The sequence below is a fragment of the Peromyscus leucopus genome, chromosome 3, assembly GCF_004664715.2.
Source record: "Peromyscus leucopus breed LL Stock chromosome 3, UCI_PerLeu_2.1, whole genome shotgun sequence".
NCBI classification, from domain to species: domain Eukaryota; kingdom Metazoa; phylum Chordata; class Mammalia; order Rodentia; family Cricetidae; genus Peromyscus; species Peromyscus leucopus.
This window is the reverse complement of record NC_051065.1, coordinates 135462114-135476981: the sequence shown is the minus strand read 5'-3', so window position 1 is coordinate 135476981 and position 14868 is coordinate 135462114.

The following is a 14868-nucleotide window of genomic DNA, read 5'->3' as shown; positions in this document are numbered from 1 at the left end:
AGAAAACACTTTGGTGGAAAATGAAATTTAATAGGAAAAGATGTCTATAAAGGAGTTTAAAAATAAGGTTCCCTTCTCCCAAATCTGCGGTTTCTTTACAAATCTCAGCTCAGAGAAAGGCTCCCTCTGTCCCAGACTTCTCTGTTTTCTGAGCTCAGAATTTCAGAAAAAACTTGGAAGCAATTAATAAGCAGCTTGCATGACACCCACATGATGAGCACTGTCCAGTAGCAGCTAAATAAAGTGAAGTAGATGAGTGTATTAACAACAGAAAAAAAGTTCAGAAATGTTTAATGGGGAAAAAAAAATCCTTCAAACTGATGCAGAATCTGAAATGATGTCATGCACTGAATGATTAAAATCTAAAGCTAATACTTTTCATGAAAAACCCTAAATAGTAAATTCATGTTATAGAGTATCTTTAGGGAGATAGTAAGGAGATTGCAACTGGGTGGAAGAGGAGACTTATTGTTTGCAGTTTTGTATTACTGCCTTTCTTCTGTTAGAAACAGAAAATTTCAAAGAAGTTTAAAAGAACTCATGGCTACCTAAAGATGTAATTTTTTTCAAGCTTCCCTTGCAGCTATGCATGGTCACATGACTAAATCCTTGCAAAGGTAATGTGATTAAAGTGCTCCATTTTTTTAAGAGGAAATTATTTTTAGTTCTCTATCCCTTCTCCCATGTGCTAGAATATGGATGAATGGCTGGTAGTCCAGTCTCAACTCTCAGTTCACAAAGGTTATCTAAATGGAATTTAAGAGTTTAGCCTATAGTCCCATGGTTTGTCTCTCTCATCATCAGTTTACTCAGCAAATATTTATTGAATATGTACTTGATGGGGGAATGCATGCTGTACATTCTGTATGCTGTGAATATGTGTTGTTCTGGTTGGTTGATAAATAAAGCTGTTTGGCCTGTGGCAAGGCAGTTTAGAGGCAGGTAAGAAATTCAGAGAGACAGGAAGAAGGTGGGGAGAGATGCCAGCAAGCCATCCAAGGAGCAACATGCAATGGGACACAGGTAAAGCCACGGGACGTGTGGTGATCATAGATGAATAGTTATGGGCTAATTTAAGATATAAGAGCTTGCTAGCAAAAGGCTTGAGCCATGGCCATGGAGTTATAATTAATATAAGCCTCTGTGTGTTTACTTGGGGGATGTAAATGGGAGAGATTTGTCCTGTCCACCAGCAGGCTGGGACACAGGAAATCTTCCGACGACGTGTACTATGTGCTGTAACCTACATGAAGTATTGGGGACATGGTGGTAAGCAAGCTGATGTGGTAGTGGTCTTGATGGAACATGCATTTGCTTCTAAAATCCCTGCATCTAAACTTGCCAATGAGCAGCCTCTGTGTCCCTTCCCAGTGTGTGTGTGTGTGTGTGTGTGTGTGTGTGTGTGTGTGTGTGTGTGTGTGTATGCATATGTGTAGGTATGCATGTGTGTTTGCATATGTGTAGGCACACAGTGTGTGAGTATGAATGCATGTGGGTGCACATATATGTGGAGGCCTGAGGTTGATGCCAGAATCATTCTCCATTGCCTTTCTACCATATTCAAACAGAAGGCAAGATCTCTCAGACAAACCCAGGGCTCACCGATGCAGCTAATTTCACTAGCCTGCTTCCTCTTGGGATTTCTTGTGTCAGAGTTTCACCTTGAGAGGATGAATTACAGTCTAGCTGCCTCACCCAGTTGGTATTTATATGTGTTCTGGGAATCCCAACTACTGTCCTCGCACTTGGCAGGACTTAACCACCGAGCCTTTCCCCAGCCCAGTTTCTATTTTTATTCTGTACTTACCTTTGGTTGAAAGAACATTGCCAAGGGGCACTGATTTCCAGTGGTTCACCCCAATTAAAACAATTCAGACCGTGGTTTTTGAGGAGGACTTTTGGGATTTTTTTTCAAGAGTTTTAAAGTTTGGTCTTATTCTTTAAGAAGGTATTTGATTATTAAGAAGTACATAACACACAAAAATGAGTATAACTCATCTGAATAAAGAAGAATAAGAAAAATGAATAGTACTGAGCCCATGGAAGAGTAAGAAGTGACCAGTTATGAGAGATTCATCTTTATCAGATGCAAGACTTAGCTTGCATCTCTTATGTACCACCCCAGTCATCTATACCATTAGGTGCATGTATTGATTTATGTAGTATCAACCAATTAATTTTCACTCTTATGTTTTATTTTAATCAGATGAACATTGTCTTAGGGTTTCTATTGCTGTGATAAACACCATGACCAAAAACAACCTGGGGGAGAAGGGGCTTGTTTCAGCTTACCTCTTTTGATAGCACTCTATCACTGAGAGAAGTCAGTGCAATAACCAAAGTAGGAACTTGGAGGCAGGAGCTACAGCCATGGAGGAGTGCTGCTTATTGGCTTGCTCCTGTTGGAGAGCAGGACCTTTTGAAGGGTTCTTGGGGGAGGAGAGAGGAATTAGGAAGTATTAGATAGAAATACAGGAGGAGGTGGTAAGAAAGACAGAGAGACACAGGACAGTTGGGGAGGGCCCTGCATCAATACCCAGTTGCTTCAAGGTTTATTCTTTTTTTTTTTTTTTTTTTTTTTTGACAGGGTTTCTCTGTGTAGCTTTGCGCCTTTCCTGGAACTCACTTGGTAGCCCAGGCTGGCCTCGAACTCACAGAGATCCGCCTGGCTCTGCCTCCCGAGTGCTGGGATTAAAGGCGTGCGCCACCACCGCCCGGCCTTCAAGGTTTATTCTAAAGGGCTTTTTATACAATGCCAAGGGGCAAGGCAAAAGACCTCTCCCTTTCAATATCAAAGCACAATGTACAGCCAAGTGTAGACCTTTCAAAACACCTGGTAACCATGCCTATGGCCAAATCTTCCCATTTTGCAGCCCTGCTGGGTAAAGTGAGCTCAGACTCTCTGACCTTGAGTAAGGTCTTACTAGGGAGCCTCTATGGGCCTCCACAGGCTCCTCATAGCTTGTTCAGTCTTCTTTCTTCCATAACTCAGGATGACCAGACCTGGATGACACCATCCAGAGTAGGCTGGACCCTCCCATGTCAATCATCAATCAAGAAAATATGCCACAGAGTTGCTTGAAGGCCACTATTATGGAGGCCTTTTCTCAACTGAGGTTTGCTCTTCTCAGATGACCCTGGCTTGTGCCAAGTTGACATAAAACTAGCCTATGGTAAGACACTTTGCACATCCTTGGTGCAGGGAGGAAGGGCTTCGACCTGCCTCAACTAAATCTACCAGGCTCTGCTGACTCCCCATGGGAGACCTTGCCTTGGAGGAGGTAGGAATGGGAGGTGGGCTGGGGGGAAAGGTTCAGGGGTAGTAGGAGGGAGGACAGGGGAATCTGTGGTTGGTATGTAAAATGAAAAGAAAATCTCTTAATAAAAAAAAAAAAAACTAGCTAGCACAAGTATATTGCAGTTTATTTATTGCTCTGCTAGGGGCCAGTGAGGTCATTTTCTGTTTTAAGGCTGTGAGGAGCAACCTTGTATAAGATCACTTCCCTCGTAGGCTAGACTTTCTCTTGGGTATTTAGGAGGTGGTCATGGACAGAGCCCTGGCATCATGGGACCAATCTCTGTACAGTTTTGCTTCCTAACAAACATGAAGATAACCTCTCATCAGGAGGATGGACGTCTTTAGATCATTACCAGCAGGGTGTAAGGGTCAACACCTTGGCTTTGCTGAAATTGTAGTACTGTCATTTAAGTTTTTATAAACTAGTTTCTCACTGTGGTTTTAATTTGTGTTTTGTATCCCTTTTTCTGATCACCATAAGGTTAGACAGCTTTTCACATAAACTAGGTCACGTGTGGCACCTTCTCTATGAAATGTCTATATTTTCCCCTTTTTCAAAATTGTGTGTGTTTGAGCATGTGAGTGTGAGTGGGATTTTGTGCCTATTTCCCCTTTTAGTGCTGGGTTTCATCTGGTTTGAACCTATGCAGGTCTTGTGTGTGCTGACAGTCTCCGTGAGTTCATATGTACATCAGGTCTGCTGTGTCTGGAAGCTGAAGTCAGTTTTTAATTTAATATGATAACACACCTTCATATCATGGGGTTTTATTGTTAAGGAAATTTTCTGTACTTTGAGGTTTAAAGGCATTCTATATGTTATCCTATAGTTTCTATAATTTGACCTTTCATATTTGTCTTAAATCTAAAAGCAGTAACTGATTTTTTGTATATGATAAGGGTTAAGTATTAAATCTATTTATTGTCTTGCAGATAACCCAATTATATTCTTCAGAGTAGAAGGGCAGGGAACAGGGAGAACAAGGTTGAATTGTCATGACCCTTCCACTGACCTCTAATTTCTGCTTCAAATTATTTATATGAGATGATTTTAGAGTTCAAATTTCATCCATTATTCTTCCTATGGAATGCCAATAACATAGTCTCTTTACAACATTGTGCATGTGCATTCATTTGCATGAGTGTGTGTGTGTGTGTGTGTGTGTGTGTGTGTGTGTATGTATGTGTGTGTAGGGCTCGTGTGGGTATGGGTGCAAGTGTGTCCATGGGTGTCTGTATGCATGTAGAAGAAGGAGGTCAACCTTGGGGGTCATCCAATGATTTGGACAATTACTCAGCTGAGGTTTCTCTCTCAGGCACCTCTAGGATGTGTCAATCTGACAATAGCTAACCACACTATCCAACTCTTGTCAACTTGACAAATAAACACATCCTTGTTAAACTGTAACCTTTTCCTTCTTGTCCTAAGATCTCAAGTTATTACTACCATATAAAATACTGTCCAACTTTTAAAAGTGTCACAGTGTTTATTTACAACACTTTAAAAGCCAAAGATCTTTTTAAAAGCTCCAAAGTCTCTTAACTGTGGGCTCCTATAAAATAAAATAAAATAAAATGAAATAAAATAAAATAAAATAAAAGACATATACTTTCATATTCCAAAAGAAGAACCAGGGCATGAAAACAATCAGACTTAAGCAATGTAAATTCATATTATGTAGATTTATGTTCACTATCTCGAACTCACTCTTGATTTTCTGAGCTCCAGAGGGTTTGAGCAGGCTCATCTCTCTAGTTTTGTCATCCACAGATCATGAAATGCATCCGATAGGCTCAGGCCAGCTCCTGCTTCACGCTTGCCACAGTCCTGGCCCTGGAGTCTGCCAAGTAAGTGAGCTGTGTTCTCAGCCCTGTGCTTTTTAAAGCAGAACAGAACATTAGCTCTTCCTCTACCTCCACCAGCACCTCAGCTCATGGTGTTGGTTAGTGATTGTCAACCTGACACAAGCCAGAGTCACCTGGGAAGAGAGAGCCTCAGTGAAGCTGCTGTCCAAATGACAAGTCTGGGAGAAACTGTGTTGGTTGATAATTGATGTGGGAGGGGCCCTGGCCACGGTGGGAAGCACCATTCTTACACAGGTAGGCCTGGGCTATATAAGAACGCTAGCTGACCATGAGCCAGAGAGTCAGCCAACCAGTAGTGTTCCTCCATGATTTCTGCCTTTGGGTTCCTTCTTGAGTCCTGCCTTGACTTCCCTCAATGAGGGACTGTGACATGGAAGTGTAAGGTGGGATAAATCCTCTTCTCATCTAAGTTGCTTTTGGTCAAAGTGTCCGATCACAGCAACAGAGAGGGAAACAGAGAATGATGCCAGAAGCAGAGGTGTTTCTGTGATGAACATGACCATAGTTCTTAAAGAATATGTGTTTACACTCTATACATTGTGGGAAAGAAGTAACCTCAGATCGAAACAATGGAAGTGACAGTCGTGATAGAATGATTTGAGGAGCATCTGCAGGAAGAGTGACAAAAGGTTGAAGGGGTTACCATCTGGCTCATATTGGCTTTCCATGGCTCACCTACACTCTGGAACCTCCCTGAGGGAGAGAAAAGGGGGGTCTTGAGGTAAATACTGAGGATGAGTTCATTATGTAAATAAAGTTTCATGCCAGATGTTCATAGCTGGGGTAAATCTTACTTGCCTGAGGCAATTGTACAGTGATTGTCGAGCTAGTTTTCATATCTTCAGGGGCTTTGCTATCAGGTTCCAAAATTACTCCCTTTGCTCACATCACTGGGGACAGGGAATAAAATGGTTAGGATGGTCTCATGTTGAGGAACGTTTGATAAAGTGTGCTGCATATAAACAAGAAGAAAGCAGCGATTGATCACGCTGGGTAATTAGTATCCATGAAGGCTGGATAAAGTTTGGCTTGTTTGTTTTTTAAAGAGGAAAGGAAAAGATTTTGCTTTGTGGTATATATATATATATAATTATTTTGTTTTTTTGTTTTTTAAGACAGGGTTTCTTTGTGTAGCTTTGGAGCCTGTCCTGGAACTCTCTCTCTGTAGACCAGGCTGGCCTTGAACTCACAGAGATCTACCTGCCTCTGCCTGCCGAATGATGGGATTAAAGCCAAGTGACACCATCGCCTGGCTGCTTTTTGGTATTTATATAGAAGTTCATAAAGTAAATAAAGACTACTGGGGAGCTTATTTTTTAAAAAAACTAAGCAGGCTTTCAGCTGCTGGCATCCCATAAAACTCAAAAGGACAAATATGACCTACACTTGCTTTGCTGGAGGCAGTTTTCACAGCCTGGCGTTTAAGTTGAGCTCAGGGACACTTGGATAATCCCACAGGCTCTCAGGGATCTGGCATTCATCTGCATCTTAGTTTTCTGCTTGGGGATTAGGGATCACAATTGCTGACCTGGGAAAACCACATCACTTACACGTGATTAAGGAGTCCCTAATTAGTTCTTCTGACCCTCTTGTACACCAATAAATGGCTCATTTACAGAACATTAAAATGGAATTCTTTCCATTAAAAATGATTTCCTTGCTAGTGAACAAGATGTAGGTTTAATGCACAGTGTTAGTTACCATGAGGTTGTCCTAATGTACAGTGGACGCTTTTCAGTGTGAAGTGATTGGAGCACTAATTAGGTTTCCTGGCTCAGTCGATTAACTGGGAGGGGAGACAAGTCTCTTTACAGTGATCTAAATATTGCTTATATTCTTAGTTTGTTTTGGGCCTATTACTTTTTGATTGAAAGAGCTGGAGACTAAAGTGAAATTATATAACTAGCCCTGGAAAATGACAAGCCTAAAGAGACATTAAGATCACCTCATCAGGTCAATTTTAATGTTGTATTTGGGTATGCAAATGAGCAAATGCAGTAGCCACTTCTTTTGGATTCTGACACACCCCTCATCCTATCCAAAGCATTTGGGTCCCTTGGTGCACATAGTAGGCATTTCATGATTAGTCTAGGGAAATGCAGTATTTCCAGGGGTGATTGCTGTTACAGCACCAGGTCTGTTTTGCCCAAGAAAGCCAAGCACAGAACAATGAGATACATAGAGGAGAAAGAATTTAGTCATGTGCAGATGAGAGAGCAAGTCTCCACTCCACCTTCCTGAGGATGGGGTTTAATGGTGTGTGTGGGGTAAAGAAAAAAGGTGGCATGAGGCATGGGGAAAGGTACTTACAAGTGACAGAAATCAGGAATTGATGTCAGCCTGGGGAATGGTCTCTGTGACACTTCACAATATGCATGCTTTGAAAGCCCTGCGGTAGCATATTCTGTAGATGACGTTTTGGTCTTCAGCATCCTAATGTCGGTTACTGGACACTTGTACAAGCCCAGGAGATGGGTTTGTGGTTTCAAATCAGTTTGAACTCTCTTTCAGTTCCTGAGAAACAATTAAGCAGCCATGACGATTGTGACCCAGGCACTCAGATGAGTTTCTCTGTGCAGCGCTGATCATCTTGGAACTCGTTCTGTAGAGCAGGCTGGCCTTGAATTCAGAGATCCTTCTGCCTCTCAGGTGACAGTCTCTATGAGCTTGTGGGGACAATTTTTTTTAAATCACAACACACATTAAACTTAATAAAGACTTATAGGTAATAGGGTTACTGCTTTCCATTCTTGCCCTGTTCGGCTTGCCTACCCACCCTCTGCAGACAGATGACCTCACAGGATCACTGCACAAAGTCCCAGTGCCCATGTATGTGACTTGTGCAGACTGTCTCCAAGCCAGCAGCCACTGGGTTTGTACACTACACCAGAGGCTGGGAACCAGAGAGTAATACCAGAAAAACGAGAAAAGGCCATCTGGGACAGATGCTTGAGAGTGGTACAAAGTGAACACACCTTTGTTTCTCGTGTGTGAGGTCACCAGGAAGCATCTGCTTCTGTAGAGGCTACAAGAACCTTTGTGGCTACCATTCAGAACTGGATTACTACCCCAGGAGGTCATCAGGCAAGGAGTTACTCTAAAGGATGCAGCGTCAGGGGTGGGATGGGAGGTGGGGCATTACTCAGAAGACTCTCAGGAACTTAGGTTCCTGAACAGGAAAAGAAGCATGTCCTGAAAGGAGATTCTTTGTCTACTCTTTGGTCTTTGGTGTGCTGTGGCAACTTAAATAAGCAACCTTAGCCACCACTTTGGTCTGAGATATCCCATGAGGGCAAAAACACCATTCAGTTGAGTTTTGGCCCAGGGAAATTAGAATGGGAGAGGGAAGAAAGAGATACAAATTTCAGTATGATCACAGGGTCAGTTAAAGCAGATGGATCTCTGAAATACTTTGAACATGGAATTCCCACCAAAGGCGCACGCGCACGCACGCACACACACACACACACACACACACACACACACACACACACACACACAGAGGCATGCATTACTGTTTGGTCCCAACTGGTGGCACTATGATGGTGATGAAAACTTTAGGAGGTGGGAACCACTGGGATGAGAGGGGCCACGAGAGTGGTGTCCACCCAATCCTTGCTTGCTGTGCCCTTCTGGCTGCTCTAAGGTGGGAACCTCTGTCACTACATGCTTCTATTGTCATGGTGTTCTGCTCAAGCTTCTAGACCAGGTAAGCTGGATCGGAACCCTGTGAAACTGTGAGCTAAAATATATCTTCCCTCTCTTAGACTGTCTTCTCAGGTGTCCAGGTACCACAGCTAAGTGATAAACACTTTCTATGTAGCAGAAGAAGAAACAGGCAAGATTTGGGAGACTGGACAAGTAGCTCTCCTCTGGGGAGGATGTGCAGATATCTTAATCAATAAAATGCCTTTTATTGTTGGGGGCATGAACAAAACTGCATAGCATGGAATATAATATATAAGACTCAGAATAACTTGTTCCAGTGACCTATAAACACAGTAAACTGGAGGTGGAGATTGGGATCAGAAATTCAAGGTTATTTTCCTATACACAGTGAGATTGAGGCCAGCTTGCGATTCTTGAGTCCTTTTCCAGGAAAAAAAAGCAACAGAAGAAAGGAGGCAAGGAAGAAAGAAGGAAGGAAGGATGGAAGATGGTTCTACATTCTGCAGAGAGATACCTTACAGACAACATCTGTACAAGTTCAGTAAGTCCTTTACCTGTTTTCTCCATTTGAAGCCAAACCAAGGACCTCTGCCTGCAGTGGGGCAGTGGTACTCCTGTGTGGTCCAGCCAGAGCCCATAAGGCCTCGAGCTCTGAGTTATGATCATCCTTCTGTGATTGCTCTACTGGCAGGGATGTATTTTCTGGCAAGGGATATTTCCAGTGTTGCATGATACATGCATCCTGTGGACCCTTGATAGACCATTTCACACAGCTCTGATTCTGGTTCATATGTGGTCATGAAGCATGCTGTGTACTTGGGCAGCAGAGCACAGCACCCTTCTTGTGCCCAGCAGACAGAACCAGCTGCTTAAGCCCTGGCTCTGTGGAGGGGCAAAAACTGCTCCAGAGACTCCAGGTTCACTCCTGGTGAATGATGCTTTGTTTCAGATTAAACTCAGCCATTGCTGTGAATTTCCAAACAGTAATGATGAACTGCTACTCCTCCTCCACCTTCACACAGCTACAGGAGCCCAACTTCACTATTCAGGTTCATGCTGAACTGGGACAGATTGGCAAGCCATGCCTGAAAGTTGCCATCATCTTTAGGTTTTGCTGCAGTTAATCACTCTCTTTCTACCAAATATTCTGCATGCCATTCAGGTTGCTTTCCTTCATGTAGGCTACAGAGAGGCTGTGGACAAGGTTTCTGTGTGCCTTTCCATGTAGCTATATTTTTCCTACCTTGCCCACAGTCAGGACAAATCTTTGTCACCTGCCAGTCCCACAGCCGCTCAGACACAACCAAGTAAACACAAAGACTTGTATTGCTTACAAACTGTATGGCCATGGCAGGCTTCTTGCTAACTGTTCTTATAGCTTAAATTAATCCATTTCCATAAATCTATACCTTGCCATGTGGCTCATGGCTTACCGATATCTTCACATGTTGCTTGTCATGGTAGCAGCTGGCAGTGACTCCTTCTGCCTTCCTGTTCTTTCTTTCCTCCTCTCTGTTAGTCCCACCTATACTTCCTGCCTAGCCACTGGCCAATCAGTGCTTTATTTATTGACTAATCAGAGTAATTTGACATACAGACCATCCCACAGCATTTCCATCCATCACAACATTTCCCACTGGTCCTGATTGAGTTCTAAGCCTCTCTTGCTTATTTTGATTAAGAGACCTTTGTTGTATTCTATGATTTTTTTTTTGATTAAAATGGAATTAAAATGTAATCTAGTTACGTTATTTTCCCCATTGTCTTTTATCTGTCTAATTCCTTCCATATGAAGATCCCATCACATGCTGCCTAAGTCATGGCATCTATGTATCTATCAAGCTATCTGCCTGTCTGTCTTTGTCTATCCGTCTATCTGCCTGTCTTTCTGTCTCTGTCTGCCTGCCTGCCTATCTATCTGTCTGTCTTTTTGCCTATTTGTCTGTGTAACTGTCTCTCTGTCTCTATCTGCCTGTCTGCCTGCCTGCCTACCTACCTTTCTATCTGTCTATCTATCTATCTATCTATCTATCTATCTATCTATCTATCTATCTATCATCTATCTGTCTATATCTATCTATCTATCTATCTATCTATCTATCTATCTATCTATCTATCTATCTATCTATCTATCAAGCTATCTCCTACTCAACCACAAAGAAGGATTTAAAGAGAAAAATGGCAACAACCACCCAACCCTCTGACAACTGAATGGGCTTGAAGCTACAGGACAGTTTCCATGGTGATGGTTATTCTAATAGCCAGGGTTATATATCAGCCCATGCCGGCTTCAGTTGTTCTGTGCCAACCCCATTCTCACCTATTTGTCTTTCTTCCTGGCCAGAGAAAACTCAGCAATATCCCAGCTGGTCATAAACTTCTCCCACAGCCAGTCCTCTGGTCTAATAGTGCTTCTAGTAGGATTAGGCTTGTCAGGAGCAGGAAGTATGTCCTGGGACCCAACTTTCCAACATCTATATAGTAAGAACCAACCATATGTGGGGAACTCTGGTTTTCAAGCTGTTTGGAAAAGGAGATTCTCATCTCCTTCAGTCACATGAAGACTGTCCCGGAAGTCAGGCCAAGATCTCATTACAGAGTAACCCAGCAGAGAAGACTAGCCGCTCAGCTGGGTCAGGTGTCCTCCACCAGTTAGATGACTTACAGGTTTAAAGCAGGACCTCATGCACTGGAGCACACAGGGTTGGAGAATCTGAAGTCCCAATGTTCTTCTGGTGTTCCTAGTTGGCAGAAGAGCCCCATTCTTTTTTTTGTCAAAGAAGAGTACTCTCAATTCAACTGTTGTCCTCATCCATTCAGTTTGCTATAACATAACAGCAGAGGCAGGAGGATTCTAAACAATAGACTCTCATTTCTCACAGCTGCATTAGGCAGAAAGTCAATGAATGACACTAAGAATTCACCACAATGATGCACAGTGAATATCACTTTAAACACCCAATATAGGGCATATACTTCTTCTCCAGAGCACAGTGAAAGGGAACTACTAAAGGCTGCAAACCTATATGAATTTTGTGCATATGTGAAGTTAAAGGCAAATCATTCAGGTTAGAGGGAAGGTGTACAGAAGACAGGTGGAATCAAGAGTCTTCCTGGGCAAATGCTGACTCACGGAGGGTCATGTGGGTTCATGGAGCCAACCCGTGATTACCTGTCAAGTCTCCCGAAGCATATTTGAGATATAGAGATAGGTTTCAGTGTTGGTAAAGGTCAATCGCTGGTTCTATGACCTGTGGGGTAAAGTCTATTAGGATAGGAAAGACTCAGTGAAAATGTGTGTATCTACCCACATCATTTGGATAATTGAGTGAGTGAGTCAGTAGGAATGTTGCATCCCAAAAGGCATCACAGAGATTGGTACTTTATTAGCTGCTTTTTCTTGCTGATGTTTCAAGATACCTGACAAAAGCAACTCAAGAGTAATTCCTTTTAGCCTCCAGGTTGAGGGATACAGTTTATTGTGTGGGGAGGGAATGCAGCCTGAGCATCAGGTAGTTGCTCTTACGGCATCTAATGTCACTAAGCAGAGAGGGCTGAGTTCTTGTTTTCTCTTCCTTTTTCATTCAGTTGGGGAGACTGGACAAGTAGCTCTCCTCTGTGCAAGATGTGTGGATATCTTAATCATATAAAAATGTCTTTTATTGTTGGGGGGCATGAAGAGTTTATGCGTCATCCCACAACAGCCTGTCTCTCTTGCCTCCGCATATGATGCTCACCTGTTTGTCTTACTTTTCATGTCCACCTGCATCAAGCAAGGGCTTCCTGCATGCTGGCCTCTGCATGTCACCTGTCTCCTCATACTCCTAGTTGTTTCAGCTTTCCCCAGAAGTATAGTTCTGGGCATCATAATAGTTTTTACCTCAGAGCTGGAATTCCACAGGAAGCCACAGAAGTTTGGTGCTGATGGCAGGTTTGAGTGGGTAGGTAAAGCCTCCATCTTCTCCATTGGCAACTGAGGCGGGGAGAGGAAACCAGGATGGACATGTGGGCTTTACGGTACTGGTGACAGACAATGGAAACTTTCATCAGAGCTGTGTCTTCTGTCTTTTTCCCAGCAGAATGTCCACTTCGTCTTGTGAATAAGAGTAATTACCTGGGCTTCCTTGCAAAGCTGGGGCCTGTTCAGTCACAGATGTTCTTATAATTCATTCCTCCCTCCCTGCCTCCATTTTATTCCCACTCACTCTTCTCAACAAGGTCTTAGAACTTACACTTGACATTAAACTCTGCTTGAGTCTTGTTGAAGGTTGACTATGGGAGTCCTCATGTAGACAGGTGATTCATAGGTATATGATATTCTCTGGGAGAAGATTTTCATATTTGATTTTGAGGAGGATCAGAATAGGAGAGCTAAGTAAGGATAAGACAGGCAATCATAGGGTATCCCCACACCTGCTGAGATGATGGCCAGTGGAGACTTGATTGACCAACCTTGGCAGCAGAGGGAAGGCTACAGACACTGAATACTTCCTAATTCAGGTAGTTCTGGCTGTCCAGGCGCTGAACTACTGAAAGGATGTGCAAAGTTGCCCTTGCAGCTGAGGTGGTGGCATTAGTAAATGAAAGGCTTAGGTCAGCTTGCTGCTGTGTAAATTTTTTATACACAGATTGTTTACAGCCATGTTTCTGGCAGACGCACAGGTGTGTTTCAACAGTAAACAGAACACCTTTTAGAGAATAAATCACCTGGTAGCATTTATTTGAATGTCCCTTGCCCTAAAACATTTTAACAACCCTGTCATTTATTTCTTCCAAATCATCTATCATTTATCCTCTCCTGGCTGAGGCCACATTTATCCACAGGCATGGCTGTGATATGCCATCAGAAGCAACAGTGCAGCAGCCCTGGGTCCTGAAGGGTCCATACTGCCTTGTCTCAGCTCAGTGTTCAAAACGAGCATTTCTGTTGTGGAGTAGAAGATGAGTGCCTCCGGAATTCTCTAGATCATAACACGAGCAGGAGAAGTGAAGCTAGATACAGAGTAAAGAAGTGATGGATGAGAAAGAGGGAGTGAAAGGCAGAGAAAGGAAGAGGAAAGAGAAGAGAGAAAGGACCGAGAGGGAAGCAAGAAGTGACAGACAGTGGGAAAAGGGAGAGGGGCACAGTCAGAACCAGGCAAAAGAGAGGAGAAGAAGGGAGAAAAAGGAGAGAGAAGGAAGAAGGGAGAGGGAGAGGGGGAGGGAGAGGGAGAGGGAGAGAGAGAGAGAGAGAGAGAGAGAGAGAGAGAGAGAGAGAGAGAGAGAGAGAGAGAATTCTGAGCAATGGTTGCAGTTCAGGTTCTGTGTTCACCATTGAACTTGATTCGTGACCTGCCATGTGCTCTCTGGTTCACCTTCATTGTCTTTGAAAATCCAGTTCATTAAGATTCTATCTTACTTGCCGGGCGGTGGTGGCGCACACCTTTAATCCCAGCATTTGGGAGGCAGAGCCAGGCGGATCTCTGTGAGTTCGAGGCCAGCCTGGGCTACCAAGTGAGTCCCAGGAAAGGCACAAAGCTACACAGAGAAACCCTGTCTCGGAAAACCAAAAAAAAAAAAAAGATTCTATCTTACCACATATATGAAATCTAGCAGGAACACAGCAGATGCTTCTAGATTGACTGTGTGGAAGAAATGAGAAAATCAATGAAAGATACTTTACTTGTGGCAGCATAATTTTAATTACCATTTTGTTGTTGTATTTATATGTTACCTCTTCTGCAAGCTTCATGATGTCAAATACCATATTTCTATCTTACTATATTTATATTCCAAGTGGTAAAGAACCATCACAGAGGAGGCACTCAGTGAGTATTTGTTTATTGAGTGAGTGAATGAATAGGAATAAATAAATAAGAATGCATATTATAGTTAATGACAACTGTACATCTACTTATCCATGATTAATAATCAGAGGGTAAGGTGACTAATATCATCTGTATAAGGACTATATGCAAGTTGTGCCTACTTCCAGGAAATGTAATAAAAAGTCATTCTAAACTACTTTTTGTTGGTTTATTTACTTTTATTTTTCAATA